We start from the raw sequence: 21,092 nt of genomic DNA, 5'->3' as shown, positions 1-21,092 counted from the left end.
TACGGCCTTGAACAAGGGGGAATAGCTCAGTGGTAGAGCATTCGACTGCAGATCGAGAGGTCCTTGGTTCAAACCCGAGTTCCCCCTGTAACAGCACGGATCATTCCGTTATTTCAGGTAAATCGACATTACGGCCTTGAAAAAGGGGGAATAGCTCAGTGGTTGAGCATTCGACTGCTGATCGAGAGGTCCTTGGTTGAAACCTGAGTTCCCCCTGTAACAGCACGGATCATTCCGTTATTTCAGTTAAATCGACATTACGGCCTTGAACAAGGGGGAATAGCTCAGTGGTATAGCATTCGACTGCAGATCGAGAGGTCCTTGGTTCAAACCCGAGTTCCCCCTGTAACAGCACGGATCATTCCGTTATTTCAGTTAAATCGACATTGCGGCCTTGAAAAAGGGGGAATAGCTCAGTGGTAGAGCATTCGACTGCAGATTGAGAGGTCCTTGGTTCAAACCCGAGTTCTCCCTGTAACAGCACGGATCATTGCCTTTATTTTAGTTAAATCAACATTACGGCCTCGAACTAGGGGGAATAGCTCAGTGGTAGAGCATTCGACTGCAGATCGAGAGGTCCTTGGTTCAAACCCGAGCTCCCGCTATAACAGCACGGATCGTTTCGTCTATTTTAGTTAAATCGACATTAGGGCGAGGAAAAAAGGGGAATAGCTCAATGGTAAAGCATTCGACTGCAGATCGAGAGGTCCTTGGTTCAAACCCGAGTTCTCCCTGTAATAGTACGGATCATTTCGTTTATTTTAGTTAAGTCGACATTACGGTTATGAACAAAGGGGAATAGCTCAGTGGTAGAGCATTCGACTGCAGATCGAGAGGTCCTTGGTTTAAACCCGAGTTCCCCCTGTAACAGCACGGATCATTTCGTTTATTTTAGTTAAATCGACATTACGGCCTTGAACAAGGGGGAATAGCTCAGTGGTAGAGCATTCGACTGCAGATCGAGAGGTCCTTGGTTCAAACCCGAGTTCCCCCTGTAACAGCACGGATCATTCCGTTATTTCAGGTAAATCGACATTACGGCCTTGAAAAAGGGGGAATAGCTCAGTGGTTGAGCATTCGACTGCAGATCGAGAGGTCCTTGGTTCAAACCTGAGTTCCCCCTGTAACAGCACGGATCATTCCGTTTATTTTAGTTAAATCGACATTACGGCCTTGAACAAGGGGGAATAGCTCAGTGGTAGAGCATTCGACAGCAGATCGAGAGGTCCTTGCTTCAAACCCGAGTTCGCCCTGTAACAGCACGGATCATTCCGTTTATTTTAGTTAAATCGACATTACGGCCTTGAACAAGGGGGAATAGCTCAGTGGTAGAGCATTCGACTGCAGATCGAGAGGTCCTTGGTTCAAACCCGAGTTCCCCCTGTAACAGCACGGATCATTCCGTTATTTCAGGTAAATCGACATTACGGCCTTGAAAAAGGGGGAATAGCTCAGTGGTTGAGCATTCGACTGCTGATCGAGAGGTTCTTGGTTCAAACCTGAGTTCCCCCTGTAACAGCACGGATCATTCCGTTTATTTTAGTTAAATCGACATTACGGCCTTGAACAAGGGGGAATAGCTCAGTGGTATAGCATTCGACTGCAGATCGAGAGGTCCTTGGTTCAAACCCGAGTTCCCCCTGTAACAGCACGGATCATTCCGTTTTTCAGTTAAATCGACATTACGGCCTTGAAAAAAGGGGGAATAGCTCAGTGGTAGAGCATTCGACTGCAGATTGAGAGGTCCTTGGTTCAAACCCGAGTTCTCCCTGTAATAGCACGGATCATTGCCTTTATTTTAGTGAAATCAACATTACGGCCTTGAACTGGGGGGAAGAGCTCAGTGGTAGAGCATTCGACTGCAGATCGAGAGGTCCTTGGTTCAAACCCGAGCTCCCGCTATAACAGCACGGATCGTTCCGTCTATTTTAGTTAAATCGACATTAGGGCGAGGAAAAAAGGGGAATAGCTCAATGGTAAAGCATTCGACTGCAGATCGAGAGGTCCTTTGTTCAAACCCGAGTTCTCCCTGTAATAGTACGGATCATTTCGTTTATTTTAGTTAAGTCGATATTACGGTTATGAACAAAGGGGAATGGCTCAGTGGTAGAGCATTCGACTGCAGATCGAGAGGTCCTTGGTTCAAACCCGAGTTCCCCCTGTAACAGCACGGATCATTCCGTTATTTCAGGTAAATCGACATTACGGCCTTGAAAAAGGGGGAATAGCTCAGTGGTTGAGCATTCGACTGCTGATCGAGAGGTTCTTGGTTCAAACCTGAGTTCCCCCTGTAACAGCACGGATCATTCCGTTTATTTTAGTTAAATCGACATTACGGCCTTGAACAAGGGGGAATAGCTCAGTGGTATAGCATTCGACTGCAGATCGAGAGGTCCTTGGTTCAAACCCGAGTTCCCCCTGTAACAGCACGGATCATTCCGTTTTTCAGTTAAATCGACATTACGGCCTTGAAAAAAGGGGGAATAGCTCAGTGGTAGAGCATTCGACTGCAGATTGAGAGGTCCTTGGTTCAAACCCGAGTTCTCCCTGTAATAGCACGGATCATTGCCTTTATTTTAGTGAAATCAACATTACGGCCTTGAACTGGGGGGAAGAGCTCAGTGGTAGAGCATTCGACTGCAGATCGAGAGGTCCTTGGTTCAAACCCGAGCTCCCGCTATAACAGCACGGATCGTTCCGTCTATTTTAGTTAAATCGACATTAGGGCGAGGAAAAAAGGGGAATAGCTCAATGGTAAAGCATTCGACTGCAGATCGAGAGGTCCTTTGTTCAAACCCGAGTTCTCCCTGTAATAGTACGGATCATTTCGTTTATTTTAGTTAAGTCGATATTACGGTTATGAACAAAGGGGAATGGCTCAGTGGTAGAGCATTCGACTGCAGATCGAGAGGTCCTTGGTTTAAACCCGAGTTCCCCCTGTAACAGCACGGATCATTTCGTTTATTTTAGTTAAATCGACATTACGGTTATGAACAAGGGGGAATAGCTCAGCGGTAGAGCATTCGACTGCAGATCGAGAGGTCCTTGGTGCAAACCCGAGTTCCCCCTGTAACAGCACGGATCATTCCTTTTATTTTAGTTAAATCGACATTACGGCCTTGAACCAGGGGGAAGAGCTCAGTGGTAGAGCATTCGACTGCAGATCGAGAGGTCCTTGGTTCAAACCCGAGTTCCCCTTGTAACAGCACGGATCATTCCGTTTATTTTAGTTAAATCGACATTACGGCCTTGAACAAGGGGGAATAGCTCAGTGGTAGTGCATTCGACTGCAGATCGAGAGGTCCTTGGTTCAAACCCGAGTTCCCCCTGTAACAGCCGGATCATTCCGTTATTTCAGTTAAATCGACATTACGGTCTTGAAAAAGGGGGAATAGCTCAGTGGTTGAGCATTGGACTGCAGATCGAGAGGTCCTTGGTTCAAACCTGAGTTCCCCCTGTAACAGCACGGATCATTCCGTTTATTTTAGTTAGATCGACATTACGGCCTTGAACAAGGGGGAATAGCTCAGTGGTAGAGCATTCGACAGCAGATCGAGAGGTCCTTGCTTCAAACCCGAGTTCGCCCTGTAACAGCACGGATCATTCCGTTTATTTTAGTTAAATCGACATTACGGCCTTGAACAAGGGGGAATAGCTCAGTGGTAGAGCATTCGACTGCAGATCGAGAGGTCCTTGGTTCAAACCCGAGTTCCCCCTGTAACAGCACGGATCATTCCGTTATTTCAGGTAAATCGACATTACGGCCTTGAAAAAGGGGGAATAGCTCAGTGGTTGAGCATTCGACTGCAGATCGAGAGGTCCTTGGTTCAAACCTGAGTTCCCCCTGTAACAGCACGGATCATTCCGTTTATTTTAGTTAAATCGACATTACGGCCTTGAACAAGGGGGAATAGCTCAGTGGTATAGCATTCGACTGCAGATCGAGAGGTCCTTGGTTCAAACCCGAGTTCCCCCTGTAACAGCACGGATCATTCCGTTATTTCAGTTAAATCGACATTACGGCCTTGAAAAAGGGGGAATAGCTCAGTGGTAGAGCATTCGACTGCAGATTGAGAGGTCCTTGGTTCAAACCCGAGTTCTCCCTGTAACAGCACGGATCATTGCCTTTATTTTAGTTAAATCAACATTACGGCCTCGAACTAGGGGGAATAGCTCAGTGGTAGAGCATTCGACTGCAGATCGAGAGGTCCTTGGTTCAAACCCGAGCTCCCGCTATAACAGCACGGATCGTTCCGTCTATTTTAGTTAAATCGACATTAGGGCGAGGAAAAAAGGGGAATAGCTCAATGGTAAAGCAAGTAGTGATAGCTATACAAATAGCCACGGATCCAAGATGGCCGCCACCCCAAGATGGCCGCCCTCTCCCCATCCACCAGACTCAAACCAAACTTTTCAGACAAGTCTGGACTAGCCCGAGCTGTTAGTTTCATCCCTCCCATGACATCATCTTCTTAACTTAAACTAAAACTAAAACTATAGTCAACCTTGACGTCATCCCTGGCTTGCTAACATTGGGTGTTACCCTTTTTTCTCTGTAACCCTAAAGTTAATAAAAACACAGATTTTAAGACATCAAATATTTACTTTTTATAAGATGTACAGATATGGGTGATAAATAAATACAGAATATATATTACAAAATAATCAACAACCAACAAGGATAAACAAACATGTTTTAAAGAGTTCATTTTTCACGTTAACCCTGTATCGTTATTTGACTCGGAAGTGCAATCGGCGGAGGGACGTTTGGGTTTATTTTCTAATTGTTTTCTGCTTCGCCGTTCAATTTCGTAAAGAGTTAACAAAACGTTGACTATTAACCCGTAAACAAAAAAGAAAATGAGGCACAACATATTGCGAGGGCTATGATAACAAATGATATTTAAATTGCTAGTACGTGCTATATGTAACATACTAGAGAGTGAAGCGGCAGTTTTAATTGGATCCTATTTGTCACATTAGGCGGAGCGTAAGTAGAGAGATAACATCATTGGATAGGTTTATTAAGGTGGAGTTAGAAAATAAGCCTATAATTATAAGTCTGACAAGAATAACAAATATAGAAATAAAAATTTTTTAATAACAAACAATATAATATATACAATAACAAATATTTATATGAAAAACCCACCACCATTTAAAAAGATTAAACACCGGTCGAGCCGAACCCCCCAGTGCCACGTGATGTAGGGGTCAGACTCTAGAAACAATATAAAAATGTGTTACATGTTGAAACCTAAATTAAAAACTTGAAAATATTTACCGCCGTTTCCACCGGTCTTAGCAATATAACCGGGGTCACTATCAATTGGGCAAGCCTATTGCCCCGCCGAATATTGTAGGCGGTGTCCCCGACGTTGGTGATGACGACTTTTAGGGGTCCCCGATAGTCGGCGTCTATTATTGTTAAGAATTATTATACTTTTACGCACTATAAAATAACTAATAAACATACCTATCGTCCCCTCGGCGACAAACAGCCCTTGGGCCGTTAAACTGCTACGGCCAACAATGCGGCCGTAGCTGTTCTCGGGCAGCATCACACCTAACCCAGTCGACACGATTTTGATACCGTGAGGGTCGATTACGGTATCCACTGGACAATATAAGTCCAGTCCGGCCGACTGGGGGGTGGCACGACGGGGAGTAAGCGCTGCCGGATGGATTTTGATCACGGGCAGGCAGGGCAAACGAGGAGCGGTCGAAAAAGACATCTGAAAGTTTTTGGGATAGTGTTTCAGAAACAGAAGTTAAACAACTGATAACTTTCACTTTGAAACTTGGGGCTTATATACAAAATTAGCGAGGTCAAATCTAATAGTGTCTAGCCAAGACTTTCAAGATTCTTAAAATTCAATAAATAGCAAAAAGTTAATTAGATATATAGGCATAAAATTACAAAATCTCTCCGAGGTCTAAGTTTTTTTTTCGTATGCAAAAAAGTTGTCTAGGTGTGTTTTAAATAATTTAAACGAGATCGTGTTATATAAAAAAAACCCTTTAGCGAAGGTTAAAAAGAAGTTACTTTGATAAATGCCTAAGGGGACAAATATTATTTGTATGCAAAAGCTTGTTTAGGCGTGTTTCGAATAATTTGAATAATTCTCACGAGATCGCTTTATATAAGAAAAACAATTTATTAGTGAAGGTTAAAACTAATTACTTTGGGAGGGACGGAAATTGTTTTTTAACATGATTTAAATCTAAATAAATGTATATTAATATTAAACTAGAGAGGTTATTTTTTATATAGATAGATATATTAAGGTCCTCTTTAATCTTTAGTATCAACTTCGCAATAAAAAATGTATTTTAGGTTAAATTAAAAAATAGCGTATCAGACATAATTATATTTTTTGAAACTCTTAATATGAATCGAATAAGGTTGTGTTATAAAAAACCATGTCTGGGCCTGTATTTAAAAAAAAATACCCCTGAGATTTTGGGTATAAAAGCTCGAGCATGGGCATTGGATTTTCACAATCAATCCAGCCATGAGTAGCAAATATCCTCAAGAATCACAGTCTATGTTTGACTCTCCACCGTCTTCTCCTGGGGATCGAGCCGGAACCAGCAGCGGTAAGCGGACCATAAATCAATTTTTGAAGCCCGACCCTGTCGAGGTGTTAATCGACTCGGACGACGAGACGTTCGTCCAAGACGTACTACAAAAACACGTCGTTGGCATTCACGGCATTGAAGGGTCGTACCGGCTGAGGAGCGACGGCCAATACTTCGAGACACGAGTCCCCCCGCGAAAAGGGGACTATTTTGTAGACATAAGTGTCTACAAATTTAAAGATATAAAAGACTCCCAAGCCGACAAGCTTTGGGAGTGCAGCCACAAGCGGCTGAAACGAGTCGTTGACGGGAAAGATAAGGAGGCGGTCAAACTCCTCAACGCCTTCCACCGGTTGGTGGAGGACATAAAGGGTGACGCGCAGGCCACGCAGCAGCCGCCAAGCAAAGTAAGTATCTTATTAATAATAAATTTACAAACCAAAATTTTGTTCCAATTTTTTTTATTTCTGATAGAGATTCAAAAAATGAGTTCGAGCAGCGGCAGCAGCGGGAGTGACTCGGAGGGTAGTGGAGGAGAGGAACACGCACAGGTAAACCGGTACTACACAATTGAGCGGCAGATTGACAAAACGAGTCGCAAGTGGCATTGTAAACAAATCGATTTGCGTATAGCTTTTAAAAATTTGAATGACATCCCAACAAGAGATTTTTTTCGAATTTTTCGAAAAATTCTCGACGAAGTTATACGTAAATTAGTAACCGAGAATCCCGGGTATAATCGGGTTCGATTTGTTTTAAGCTCCCCCGGATTGACGACTCCCGTTAATATTAAATTTATAAAAATTGACAAATTCACCAGTAAGCGAATCATGCGAACCATCTATAGAGTAACGCAATCTAGTCGGGACTTTGTCTTTAATGGGGAAGATTTTCAGTTTGACATTATTTTTTTAAACCTCGACGCGAATATAGGAGTTTATTATAAGTCCATAAAAAATAGAACTTTGGTTAATTTGGATTATTTTGTTAAACAAAATAACCAATTTATTTTTATGGAGAATAATGATAACCTTTGTTTTGCTCGGAGTTTAGTTTTGGGTAAAGAGCTGGCCGATCGCAATTTTTATCGTCAAAAAAAGCAAGGTCAGCCCTTTAACCAGAACAATTTCAAAAAACTGAAACGCGATAGCACCCTTGTGGGTAATATTGCAAAAATCTTGCACAGGAAAGCCGGAGTCCCCGAAGGTTTTGTTACTCTAGAAGATATTCAAAAATTTCAAAATTATTTAGCTCCCCATTATAGAATCGTGATAATTGATGCTGCGAATAATTTTACCATATTTTTCAAAGGCCCCCAAGCTCCTAAATTTATCTATTTATTAAGAATTGGCGACCATATCCACCCCGCGAAAACTTGGCACGGCATGATGGGTGGTTGTGTCTCTTGCGATTTATGCTTAAAATCCTTTTACAAATACGAATTGTTAAAAGAGCATAAATGCCCCGAGGATACAAAACCCTATATATGTTTTCGGTGTCAAGGAGAAGCTTTTCATTTAACCAACGAGGATGTTTTAAAACGTTGCGACGAATGCCACCGCTACTTCTTTCCTGGCCCCTGCTACGAAACTCATTTACTTAATGGCACCTGCGCGAGCCCAAAACGATGTTTAGAATGTGGACGACTGATGGGTGACGATCACGACTGCAATCCCAAATGCTCTCAGTGTAAAATAGTCCATCCGCCAGGTGAACATTTTGTTATGCCATTGGAAACCAAAATGAAAGCCTCGCGGTTTATTTATTACGACATTGAGACTATTCTTAGAAATAATATCCACGTCCCTATTTTATTAGTTTGCGACGTAGAGACTGAAGCTGGCTTTGAAACTAAAATTTTTTATGGCGCCAATTGCGTCGAGCAATTTTTAAATTATTTATTTAGCGTAGAGCAGGTAGTTTTGACTGGACAGAAACGTAAGACGTACCAACCGCGCTTTACTAACCCTCAAGTCGTAGCTCATTACGCGAAAGCTTTTGATAACTTCTTAATTCGTAACGCTTTAGTCCATAGACACGTCACCCCTGCCGTTATTTTTGACGGTAGTAAAATTTTAATGATTCATCTTGAGGGACCGCAAATTAGATTCCTCGATAGCTTTAATTACATTAGTCAACCTCTGCGTAATTTCACCAGCATGTTTAGCCTCGGCGATGTAGCGAAAGGATTCTTTCCATTTGATTTTCATACCGAAGAAAATCTTAATTACATTGGTGTCATCCCTGAAGCTTCGTACTTTAACGTAGCTCAAATGAAGGCCAATGATTATCGAGATTTTCAAGCTTGGTACGCGTCAATGGAAGGATCTATTTACAACATCAAAGAGGAGCTTATTAAATATTGCATTCAAGACGTCAAAGTCCTAAGACAAGGCGTCGAAGCTTTTAGAAAAATTTACGTAGATCTAACAAAATTAGACCCTTTTTGCTTAAAAAATATTACTTTGGCGGGTGCTTTAACCACTATTTATCTTAACAATTACTATAAACCTTACAGCATGGGTATTGTTCCTTCTAACGGCTATAACGCAAAATTTAATCACAGTCAGATTAGCTTAAAATATCTCGCTTGGGTGGAGAAAACGGAAAATATAAAATTGCGAACGGCTTTAAGCTATGGGGGTGAATATCGGGTGGGGCGCTATTTAGTCGACGGCTAAAGCGAAACTCCGCCCAAAATCTACGATTTCCACGGTTGCTACTTTCACGGTTGTCCATGCCAAAAACTTAATGCCTACAATACCCAACTCAAAGCCAGCAACAGATTTCTGTATGAACGGACTCTAGATAGAGAGCTGTTTATTAAAGAGAAGATGGTCGGGTATGAATATACCTCGATTTTTGAGTGTCAATTTGCTAAGCTTTTAAAAGAAAACGCCGAAGCAAAGGCTTTCTGCAAAAGTTTAACTTTTCGACCTCAAATATCAGCCCGTAGCGCTCTCTATGGGGGACGAACGGAAAATTTTGTTCTTAACTGCCACGTGCAAGGTGAGGAGAAAATTTTCTACAAGGATATTATTTCTTTGTATCCGAAAGTTTGTCGCGATTGTCCGTACCCTAGCGGCCACCCCATAATCTATAACAGAGATTTTGACAAATCGCCAGGGTGGTATTTTGGCGTTATGAGTTGTCGTCTGCTGCCCCCTCAAGATCTCCACATCCCCTTAATTCCCTTTCGCAGCGGTGGTAAATTAGCTTACGCCCTCTGTCGCACGTGCCTAGAATTGCGAGCGGAAATCTGCGATCACACTGTTAATGAACGGGCTTTCGAATCAGTCTGGCCAACGGTCGAAGTCTATGCCGCTATGGAACATGGTTATAAACTCCTCGATATATTCGAAGTGTACCATTATCCAAAAACGGAATATTTCTTTGCCCAGTACATGACTGATTTTATCGCCTTGAAAGTGAAGAATTCCGGATTTCCCGCTCACGCGCAAACGCCTCTGCAAAAAGAGGCGTATATCGCTGATATAAACAAGAATGAAAAGCTTTCTCTGACCGTGGCGGATATTCAATCAAATCCTTCCCTGCGTAATATCGCTAAAATTAATTTAAATTCTCTTTGGGGTCGCATGGCGTTAAATACGGGTAAGATTCGCAGCATCTTTATCAACAATTATTACGAATTGATACGATACGCGAGCGATTACACTCTGGAATTAGTCGACTTACGGCCAGTTACGGAGTCGATCGCTCTCTTATCGTACAAAGCCAAAAGCGATTACATTCTAGACTACAAACTGGGGTCGGCCATTGTGGGGAGCTTCGTCTCGTGCTACGGGCGACTCGAATTGAACAAGATGTTGCTTCAATTAGACCGCGCAGCTTTGTATTGTGACACCGACTCGATAATCTACCGCCATCTACCGGGAAAGTTTGACATTCCAACTGGCAATCATATTGGTTGCTGGGCGGACGAACTCGGCGGTGATTATATAACTTCCTTTTGTAGTACCGGTGCCAAAAGTTACTCGTTTCGCACTAGCAAAGGAAAAGAAGTCAAGAAAATTAAAGGGTTGACGTTAAATCGAGAAAATCTTGAAAAACTTGACTTTGAAACCTTTGAAAGTGTAGCGATGAATCCGGAAAAGGAAGTTACAGTCAATGTCCCTTTTAATTTTAAACGGGATAAATACAAGCTGCAGCTAGAGGCCGTTAAAATCACCAAAAGATTTCGCCAAACCTCGAATAAGAGATTGTTGAACGCCGATTTGACAACCAGTCGACCCTACGGTTTCAAAGAGGCAACACTCGCTTCAACATCTCTTTCGCATGAATTACGAGGCTAGGCGAAGACATACTTTTGAGGGCTTGTGGGAATCTTGCGTTCCTATCGAGGCCCTGGCCAAAGACGGTTTCTATCTTGCAGATGTAGAAACACAGACGGCGCGCTGCGCCTTTTGCGGCATCGCCTTGTACCAGTGGCGTTGCACGGACCATCCATCGAGTGAACATCGGAAACACAGCCCATCGTGTCCGATGGTTTCCAAAAAACCGTGCAACAACAAACCACTGCGTCAGGGGTTTCCCGACTTCCCGACCAGCGAGGGCGAGGATGTTTGCGAGCCTCTAATCCAAACATGCCCAGCCATCAACAAAGAGCGGTCGGGAAACGAAAAAGTGCGCGTGCGCATAAATCCGTCGTGTTTTCTTCTGTAGTGCGTGTGTACCAACTACCCTCCGAGTCTCGCGTGAACTTTGACCTTATCAACGACCAACGCTTTCGCCAAAGGATAACGGAATTTGAAAAAAAATTTTTAAAAACAATTAATTAATAGGGATTTTTTTGGGGTAAAAGGGTTTTTTTTGTTTATATTGTTTTTTAATGCTATTTAAATATGTAAGGGTTTTTTTGGGGTTTTTGGATTTATAGTGTTTTAATTTTTTTTTGATTATTAATGTTTTTTAAATATCTATGTTTTTAATATAAATAACCTGTCAACAATAATAAAATGTTTATTATTTAAAATGAATCCAACCGAGTCAGTCTCGCATTCTTTAAAGTTCCAAACACCCGCCCAGTTTCTAATCGTGGGGCCAACGCAAGCGGGGAAGAGTTTTCTTTTAAGTAACTTATTGCAAAATCATCAGCTTATGTTTGACCCACCGCATAAAAAGGTTATTTATTGCTACGCCGCCTGGCAGCCAAACTATGAAAAATTGAAACAATTGATTCCAGGAATTCAATTTATTCAAGGCTTGCCAACGGCGGATCCGGACTTTTGGGAAATGAATCGCGACTCCTACTTGATACTAGACGATTTAGCTAGTCAATTATTTAAACAAACTCATATTGCCGATTTAGTGTGCGTGACGTCGCATCATTTAGGGTATACGGTTATTATTATTACTCAACAACTGTTTCCCAAGGGTAGCCAATCGCGGATAATTTCTCAAAACTCTTCCTATTTTATAATAATGAAAAATCCTCGAGATTTCGCCTCTATTAGATATTTGGCGCAACAAATAAGTCCAGATAAACCGAAGCGTATTACGGAGGCGTACAGACTAGCCACTAGAGAACCCTATAGCTATTTGTTAATTGATTTAAAACAAGAAACTCCGGAAAATTTACGATTAAGGTCGCGAGTTCTACCTCACGAATCACCTATGTATGTCTATGTCGATTAAATTTAATTGTCATTTGAATAATGGCCCCACGCGTTAAACGTCGATCAGCAAAACGCTCCCGGCTCGTCGTAGCGCGTCCCTCGACCAAGTTTGCCAAATTTGTCCCTTATTTACAGAGTTTGCGTCAAACTAGCTGTAAACAACGGCGAACCCTCTTAAACAATAGTAGCGCGCCTCAATTAAAGAGCATTCAGACAATTTGTAAGAATTTAAAGGGCGGAGGTATTTATTTGAGTAAAGACCGTAAGAAAAAGCTAGCAAAGTACAAGAAAATTATTAGACAACTCGGATCAAGTACCTTGTCGCAGAAAAGCAAAAAAAAGCTGTTGTTGCAGCAATCAGGTGGTTTCCTTACGACGTTGCTTGCCGCAATCTTGCCTTCAATTGTCCAAGCCATAGCTGCTAAACTATGAAACAAATGGTTCTTGTGCCCGCTAGCGCAGTAACTTCAACAGCTGCCCAAGAACACTCTGCTTTGGACCGAGAGATTGAGGATATTTTAAAATCGCCATTGAATGCCTACGATAAATTATATAAATATTTAGACGCTTTTGAGAAATATTTAAGTATCGAGAAACAAATTCCTTTACCTAAATTCGAAGTCGTAACACAGGCAATGTCCAATGTCCCCACGCCGCCATTACCGGTCACCCCTAAAATGCCCCCGCGAAAAAAACAATTGTCATGGCCGAGCTATGCCACGTCATCACCGACAACAAGCGCTTCGGGCAGTTCTTTTACTACGCCTAAACGAACCGAGCCTCGGCTAAAGGTTTTAAAAAGCGAAACGGCTGCGGGGACACCAACACGAGAAGATTTTTACCAGCAATATGGGCCGACCTATGTTGGAGATATGGTGAAACGGCAAGCCGAAGTTCTGGCCAATCATTTGCAAAACACATTTTTCACGCCAAAAAGAGAGCTAGAAGAAGGAGCTGTCGGTTATGCAAATCCCGACAATTTTCAAGAAGAAATTGTCGATGAACAAGAGAATTTAGCGGAGGAAAACGGGGACAATTTAACGGACTTGGAAAACCTGTTTGAGACGGCCTCCGCTAAACAGAAGAACAAGAAAAAAAAGAAAAAACCTCGGAAAAAGAAAGACGAACTTCAAAACTTAGGACCGCTGGTTCCATCTAACGAGAGGAGAAAGAGGCATAATAAATGGCGCGATATTGATTAATAAAATGTAATATTAAGACAAATAAAAAATTGTTTTATTGCGAACAATATCTGTGTACATGTTTTTTTAAATGTAAAGATAAATATAATAAAGCGACATAGTCGTTAAGTTTAAGATTCTGGTCATAGATGGCGTCTAATATCGTCTTTCTAGCCACGCCTTGGCAGCGGAGTGCTAGGTATAAACAACAATGGATGCCGCACAGTTGAAAAAATGGATGTTGAATTTGTTGTTTATTGTAAACAACTCTTTTCCCGTATCGTTTTAAATTAACTTTATAGTATCGCGGCGAATTTCCGTAAGTGCAAAACATTTCCACCGTGTCATTGTTAGAAAAGCACGCTATCCAATGTTCTCCAGCCTCTCCAGCTGCTTCATTATTGAATATAAAGCAAAATTTGGACCTTTTTGGCCGTTCTGGGAGTCTGTCTACTGGGAAGCATCCTAAATAGTAGGGTCGCGTTCTTTTGTCGCAAGTTAAAAGAGCGTTTATTTGCGAAGTGTTCATAATTTAGTCTCAGGTAACGAGACTTTTTGTAATTCGGCGCTGTAGAAAACACCCAGAATTTGCTCCCCCTTTAAATCTGCTACGCGATAGACGGGTGGTGACCTGGGTATGACGTCAACAACGCGAAATATTTCGTCAGTAAACGTGCCTCCCGAGCTGGTTTTTCTAAATACTCTACTAGCTATAGAGAGACGCACGTAGTCGCCAACTTTAAGCCTCGGTGCGTATCGAGTAATGCCGTTTGATTTCCCGTACAGTTTATTCCAAATGATTGATTCGTTATCTATATTAACATGAACCGGTGCAATTCCAGTAGTTGAATGAACCCGTTCATTATAGGCTTTAGTAATTAAAGGTAAATATTTAACGTAATTTTTATTCCCTGTGGCCGTAATAACCCGGGCAATTTGTTCCTTAATTGTTCTAATAAAGCGTTCCGCTAGACTGGCCTTATGCTGACTCCGGGCAAAATGTATTTGCACATTGTGCCGTTTCAAGAAGGAATCAAAGTTGCGCGAACTAAATTCCCCACCGTAGTCCGTGTATATTTTTAAAGGGATCCTCTCTCGAAATATTTTTTTAAAAGCCTCGATAACCTCGCCAGATGTTTTGTTTCTAAGAGGTACTGTCCATCCGTAGCGGCTTAAGACGTCAATGACGCACAAAACATAGCGAACATTTTTATTAAAACGTTTTAATTTCGGTAGATCCAACAAATCAGCTTGAAAAACGTCATCGATAGTCGAGGCGTACACCTGGTTGGTTTTGAATCGGAAACGTCGAAGTCGATGTTTCGTGTAGGCGGGTTGTTTCTCGAGAAAGGCGATTAATTTTGCTTTTGGCACGTCCGGTAAGGCCTTTTGTAATCTGGCTAGCGACCCATAGGCGGCCGGATTAGCCATGTCGTAATAAATTTTTCTAATTTTAGCGTCCATGTCTTAACAAGTATAAATAACGACTAAATGGTTTCCCAATAAACAACTTTATTTAATACACGCAAAGGTATTTTATAAAAACAATATCAGCTAAACAAATACGATATATCAGTACATTTATCTTAATAGCCATAAATCAAGGCATTCTTTAAATCGGCAAAACTGTTGACAAAATAAGCGTAAATATCCTCTTGATCCTCGATCCATCCGTGTTCGGTCTCAAATTGATGCAAAATTTTCTCACGATCCAGTTGAGGCAACGCTTCGTGCAAATTACGCTCGACTCGATCGCTGAAATTTGTGTCAAATTCCGAGCAGCTTTGAGAGTGGCATATTTGTTTTCGACACTCGACGTTGGCGCAAGTGGAAGTGACGTCAAACAAAGTGGTAGTGAGCTCGTTTAAAATGAATTCACGCATGCGACAGACAGCTATCCCTTTAGCCTTGAGATCCTCGTCAATCAACGGCTATAAGTCGATCAATGTCTGCCATCCTGTTTTGTTCAGGCTGAATCCTTCGCTGGTGCTAAAGTTGAGGAAATAACGACTGCCGCTGCCTCGTTCATAGTATCGAAGATCGATTAGACGTTCATCTTTCGAGTTGACGAAGCATTCCAGCTTGATGCGCTCTTTGACGGGCAACCAAATATGATAGCGAGGTATTTTTCCGTCAAAAAAGGACGTGAGTTCATTTTGAAACCGAAACAAAGCGTACCAGGCGTTAGGTTTTAATATAGTTTTTGTACGCGTATCCGATCTTTGAATTAATATTTTAGGTTCAATCGATTCAATGACGCAAATGTCGAGCTTTGGCGTGACGGTGTGTACTTGGTGCATCTTGGCTCGCGACTGATATTGTATTTATAAAGTTTTAGTCTTTTATACGTTGGGGTGATTATAAATAATTTCTCTGTTTTTAGATATTATTAATTGGTTGTTTGGAAATTCGGCCATGACAATGCACGTGACGTTTTCGGTTAGCGGAGAGCTAAATCTTAACGATAATCGCAAGTTACCAGTCTGGGGCATGGAATTTAGGCCTAACGAAGCGAGATGTTCTCTACTCAAATCAAAAACAACGACAAAAAAGCCCTTCTTATATAAATCGTAAGAAATTATATTTCCTCGGTCAAGACCTAATATCTCGAGACCCTCGAATAAAGAATTGTAACATCTAACGTACTGGTCGTCGTCAAAATTAGGCGTAAACGGGATATCGGGATAATTTTGCGAATTTAAAGAGAATTGCATGAAATCGAGTTTGAAGTGTTGGAGATCCAGGGGGTTAGAAGTTGCTTCCCCTACAAATTTTTTATTAGTAACGAAAGCCACGACAGTTCGCGAGGGTAATTGCCCCGTAAACAAGCTGTCCCTAATAAAATCTTGCGTTCCGGTGGTTATTAAGAAATTTTTCATAACAATAGAGTTTACTTCGTAGCGAGCGTTTATTCCCGAGTTTAACATCTGGGCGTGAGCTAGTTGCAGTTCGGGATTAACCTCAATTTCGCGCGTAAACAAAGTGCATTCCGTTAAATCAATCTTATACTTTTTGCCCGTTTCATTGTGAATAATAACAAAATCCGTGGAGCTTCGATGAAGTCTAATTCGCACCTCGATATTATCTAGTAAGAATTTGGGCGTTTTGAACATATCCAAAAATAATTCGCCAATTACATCGCACGTCTTTGATTGGGCCACGCGTTTAGCGCGACGACCAATACCATTATTTTCTTTGTTAATATTGGCATCCGCTAAAGCCGTCGCCGGATCGATAATGGTATCCAAATAATATAACATAGAAGTTAACCAGGAATTGGCCGCCGTTTGTCCATAATTTAAAAGTATTTTAAAATAGGCCATATATGGGTACATATTATTAGGTTGCTGGACAGCGACGCCATTAAGAAATAATTCTACTTGACAAAATAGCGAGGCAATTATTAAATTTGTTACCGAGACTTTCTTTTCCGCATCTGGAACGGCCGTGCCGTCCTCGTGTAAAACGCGAAATTTTAATCTCAAAAGAGTTTTAGTCAAATCATGATAATTGTTAGAGGGGGGAATGATAAATTCTATATATTTTGCATTAGTTAGGGGAGCAATTGGATAATGGGCAGTCGTTTTAGTCCCAACAATATTATTATTCACCACTGGCTTTTCAAATACTTCAAAGTCGGAAAGAACACTTTCGTAGGTCGACATGTTTAGTCTAGAAAATCGCGTTTAGTGCGTCGCTTAACACGTTTGCTCCGGCTTGTTTTAGCAGTCCTCTTTCGTTTTCGGCCCGTCCCGCTTTGAGTGTTGACGAACCGGTCCACGCCTTTATGTAGTAGGGAATTTATAGATTGTTTGACATTTCGTTTAATCGATTCTCGAGGTGATATTCCGGGGTTTTGGGCATCGCTAATTACTCTACTCGTTAAACCAACAGCTTCGGACGCTAAAGTACTAATGGCCGGCCTAATAAAGGGTGTAATTTTGCGCAATAAAGAATTAAAGATGCCGCCAACACTAAAACGACCCCCCGATTGGAAAACGTTTGCGTGTAAAGCCGGAAGGGACGATCCTCTTTGGAAATACAGAGTGTATCTATTAGGCACCATTGCTCCTGTTCTATTGACGTCGACGCCTAAAAAACAGTTTAATATATACTTTGCCCAAATTAAACGGGATATTTTCCCCGTAATCGGATTTCAATTCAATTTCAATTTCTTGTATATCGCTGGTTGAAATTGGATAAAAGTCGATATTATCAGAAGCGCATGACATACGAAGTGATTTTCTAGACTCTTTGGTAGACCCGTCTCATACGGAAAGATTTTTATTTGAGTCGGCACTAGCCACCTAAGGGGGATACTGACAAGAACTGCATCGATTTATTAGGGTTGCCGTCTGGCGAGAATAAGGGGAACTATATCTATTCGGTGATATATGCGTAAGCAGTACAAAATCCACCCGAACCCCACCCGCTTGGATTTCTCGGCGCGAGAGGAAAAATAAAGTTGGAAAGGGGGCTGACATTCCCCCCCCCCCTTGATGGTAAAAGCTTTCCGTATAAGACGGCCGCTATGTTATGCATAATAGAAAATCACTTCGTATGTTATGCGCTTCTGATATTATTAAATATTTCCTGGTTCTCTTCGTCTAGCAGCGAAAAAGCCGGCATTTTTATGAAACGTAGCAGAGGGGCTTGACCACCACCCACCACTTGTTGACGGATAATATTGGTATAAACAAACATGGCATCGACGCCTCTCATGATATCAGCGGGGTACTCCGAAGTCTCGTTATTAAGATACCGATCTAATTGATTGGCACTAAAGCCTAACAGCCTCCCGAGCCCTCTTCCGGGTGTTGTTTTGGGAAACAAAATTGAGACCGTATCGTTTAATTTTGAAACCGTCACGGTTCCGTCTACATTCTGCGTAAATTTTAGACTTTTCCTATGCGCCGGGGACATGGCTTCGCTCATAGCACTTAAAACATCGCTAATATGATAATAAACCCCGGGAGGAATCTCGCACGCGTAATTGTCAACTCGTTTGCCTTGAGACCCGGGTACATACGGTTGGTCAGCATAGTCGGGATCTTCTGGAAATCTATCCACATCGTATTCGCTAGTCCAAAAATTATTATTAGCTGTCAATGTCATTGATCTTAATCGGGGATTTACCAAAGCTACTCCCGAGTGACTGTGTTTAAAAAATTCTCCCTCTTCGGGAATGTTAAATAACTTGGCCATTGGACCAGCTACCGATACGCGAACACCTGGCTCTATTTCGAGACGAACATAGTATCTATTTTCCGTTTCCGTTTTGAGAATGTACATTTTAAAATACTGGCGAGGCATATATTTTTGAACACCCAATAACTGATTTATAATTTTTAAATGTAAAGAGAAGGGAATTACGGCCCCGGTCGCCGTCAAATCGCAGGTATATTCGCCCGCGGGTATTTTAATTTTTGTAAAATTAGTCTTAGTAAATAGATACATTAGCGAGTCATGAACGCGATAATTGACAAATGTGTCATTAGTTGTTTTGAAATGCGTAAAATTACGCTCTAAAGGTTTAGTGGATAGAAACGTCCCACCAACGTATTCAGCTTCTAAATTTAATATATCACGCAATTCTTTTGGGAAGAGCATTTCAATTTTTGCCGGACAATGGACTCTAAAATAATGCTCCGCTCCTTGTTTAATAACGCTAAATTCGGCCTGTTGCAATCTTAGAGGGTCAAAATTGCGCGCAGTTATTTGTAGGTTTTCGGCAATATCTTCATAAATCTTGTAATCATCTGTCGATCTAAACTCGCCTGACATTTTAAAAAAGAAATAAAGCCACGGTTCTTCCCAAGGGGTATAGCGCTTTATGGTTCTATTGACTCGATATTCTAGATATGCATTGTTTTCGTTTATGGTATATTCTTGTACCGTCATCCTCAAAGGACCAGATTGATTGCGTCCTGTGTAGTATTTATTGGGGTCAAGATCGAGCAATTTAGCTAGTTGGGGAGAAAATTTAATTTCCACCCATTCCGGTGTTTTAAAATTATACATGATAGCATCACCCCGATTATCTATAGTGTGATATGTTACTTCAATTTTTTTAAATACTAATTTTTCTAAAGTACGCGTTACGGCTCTATAAAGCCCTTCGGCGTTTTTCTCTGGCGTTTTACTGGCTCTAAAAGTTTGCGGTAAGAACAATATCTTATAGTTATCATAATCTTCGGGGTTAATTTGCTTAGGCTTTTCAGAGATAATCGGCTCGGGTGTTTTCTTTGGCGGATCAACCGGCTGCGGAAACAAGGGTTTTTCATCAACCGGTGGTGGGGAGGGGGTCGGTAATACGGGTAGCTCAAAAGTAGAGGATGTTGTAGAGTCTGGAGATTTTGAGAGATCAGGCTTGGATAGGTCGGGTTTCGATAGGTCGGGGTTCGGTAAGTCGGGGTTCGGTAAGTCGGGGTTCGGTAAGTCGGGGTTCGGTAAGTCAGGGTTCGGTAAGTCGGGGTTCGGTAAGTCAGGTTTTGAGGGGTCTGGAAATATATATATTTCCTCAACCTCCGTTGGCGAGGGGGTCGGCGTCAGTGGTTCGAAGGTAGAGGGTTTCGGGGCCTCTTGTTTTGATAGATCAGGCTTATATGGGTCCGGAGCTGGAATTTTGGGGGGGTCCGGAAGTTTCAAAGGATCTGGCTCCGGCTTCGACTTTGGTAATTCAGCCTTTGGTTTTGGTAGTTCGGACTTCGTTGGCTCCGGCTTTGACTTTGGTAATTCAGCCTTTGGTGGCTCTGTAGTCAGAATCTTTAAGGGATCTGAAGTAGACGGGGTTGGCCTAGTTGTTGTTGTTGTAGTAGATGTTGGTTTAGTTGTTGTGGTAGATGCTGAATTAATCGTTGTAGTAGCGGCTGAATTAGTTGAGCTCGGAGGTATTAGTTTATCCGAACTTGGAGGTATCGGTTTATTTGAACTTGGAGGTATCGGTTTATTTGAACTTGGAGGTATCGGTTTAGTCGAATTTGGAGGTAACTGTTTACCTGAAGCTGGCGTTTTAGAGGGGTCAGGCCCTGAATATGTTGGATAATAAGGCTTTGGAGAGGTTTGTTTTGGAATAGTTATTTTGGGTGGTGGTGGTGGGGGAGGGGTTATTTTGGATGGCTGTGGTTGTACAAATACTACGGGTTCAGTCGTAGCAATAGGTATCGGAAGAAAAGGCGTAGTTCGCGGTAAAATAGGTATAGATGGCGGTACAGGTTTATATTCCGGCTGGGGCTTTTTTCTTATTGGCGGAACCTCATGGCTTGTTTTACGTTTAATGGCGGCTTTGGGAATGTACTTGTAATCAAATTTTTTTTTAAAACTATCTCCAACATTATCAATTTCGATTTCCACGTAATTATTAGTGTAATTTAAACTTATATTTTTAGCATGCTTTGATACAGGATATTTGGATATATATGGAACATCTTCGTAATTATTCTCTTTAAATTCAAATAGCGTGGTCAAGGGGGAATCAGCTGGTATTTTGAACCGTATGTTTTCCTCTCCTAAAACTTGCAGGTAAACGGGAAAGTTTGTATCTAACTGTTTTCCCAGGGCCCCGTCTTTATATTTATTCACTAATTTAAAAGATAATTTGCCTTTTAAATACGGATGACTGTTTACATCATCATTTAACAGCTCGACAAAATTTTGGGGCAGTTCGTACTCTTTGGTCTTGGTATAACGATTG

At 41.7% G+C, this 21,092-nt stretch overlaps 12 non-coding genes across 12 annotated transcripts; all 12 read left to right on the top strand.

Moving 5' to 3' along the window:
- The first annotated feature begins 15 nt into the window (after positions 1 to 15).
- TRNAC-GCA (transfer RNA cysteine (anticodon GCA)) lies at positions 16 to 87 on the top strand. Its single transcript has one exon. It is a non-coding gene; the product is annotated as a tRNA-Cys (tRNA).
- A 57-nt stretch (positions 88 to 144) lies between these two features.
- TRNAS-GCU (transfer RNA serine (anticodon GCU)) lies at positions 145 to 216 on the top strand. Its single transcript has one exon. It is a non-coding gene; the product is annotated as a tRNA-Ser (tRNA).
- Positions 217 to 402: 186 nt separating this feature from the next.
- On the top strand, positions 403 to 474 carry TRNAC-GCA (transfer RNA cysteine (anticodon GCA)). The gene has a single exon. It is a non-coding gene; the product is annotated as a tRNA-Cys (tRNA).
- A 448-nt stretch (positions 475 to 922) lies between these two features.
- TRNAC-GCA (transfer RNA cysteine (anticodon GCA)) lies at positions 923 to 994 on the top strand. The gene has a single exon. It is a non-coding gene; the product is annotated as a tRNA-Cys (tRNA).
- Positions 995 to 1,311: 317 nt separating this feature from the next.
- TRNAC-GCA (transfer RNA cysteine (anticodon GCA)) lies at positions 1,312 to 1,383 on the top strand. The gene has a single exon. It is a non-coding gene; the product is annotated as a tRNA-Cys (tRNA).
- A 57-nt stretch (positions 1,384 to 1,440) lies between these two features.
- On the top strand, positions 1,441 to 1,512 carry TRNAS-GCU (transfer RNA serine (anticodon GCU)). The gene has a single exon. It is a non-coding gene; the product is annotated as a tRNA-Ser (tRNA).
- A 187-nt stretch (positions 1,513 to 1,699) lies between these two features.
- TRNAC-GCA (transfer RNA cysteine (anticodon GCA)) lies at positions 1,700 to 1,771 on the top strand. The gene has a single exon. It is a non-coding gene; the product is annotated as a tRNA-Cys (tRNA).
- A 318-nt stretch (positions 1,772 to 2,089) lies between these two features.
- On the top strand, positions 2,090 to 2,161 carry TRNAC-GCA (transfer RNA cysteine (anticodon GCA)). Its single transcript has one exon. It is a non-coding gene; the product is annotated as a tRNA-Cys (tRNA).
- Positions 2,162 to 2,218: 57 nt separating this feature from the next.
- TRNAS-GCU (transfer RNA serine (anticodon GCU)) lies at positions 2,219 to 2,290 on the top strand. The gene has a single exon. It is a non-coding gene; the product is annotated as a tRNA-Ser (tRNA).
- A 187-nt stretch (positions 2,291 to 2,477) lies between these two features.
- Positions 2,478 to 2,549, top strand: TRNAC-GCA (transfer RNA cysteine (anticodon GCA)). Its single transcript has one exon. It is a non-coding gene; the product is annotated as a tRNA-Cys (tRNA).
- Positions 2,550 to 3,645: 1,096 nt separating this feature from the next.
- On the top strand, positions 3,646 to 3,717 carry TRNAC-GCA (transfer RNA cysteine (anticodon GCA)). Its single transcript has one exon. It is a non-coding gene; the product is annotated as a tRNA-Cys (tRNA).
- A 316-nt stretch (positions 3,718 to 4,033) lies between these two features.
- On the top strand, positions 4,034 to 4,105 carry TRNAC-GCA (transfer RNA cysteine (anticodon GCA)). The gene has a single exon. It is a non-coding gene; the product is annotated as a tRNA-Cys (tRNA).
- Positions 4,106 to 21,092: the final 16,987 nt, after the last annotated feature.

Source organism: Phalangium opilio, unplaced genomic scaffold (assembly GCF_054372755.1).
Source record: "Phalangium opilio isolate 3A_F unplaced genomic scaffold, DU_Popi_V2 ptg000053l_1, whole genome shotgun sequence".
NCBI lineage: Eukaryota > Metazoa > Arthropoda > Arachnida > Opiliones > Phalangiidae > Phalangium > Phalangium opilio.
This window is presented reverse-complemented; position numbering and strand designations above follow the sequence as displayed.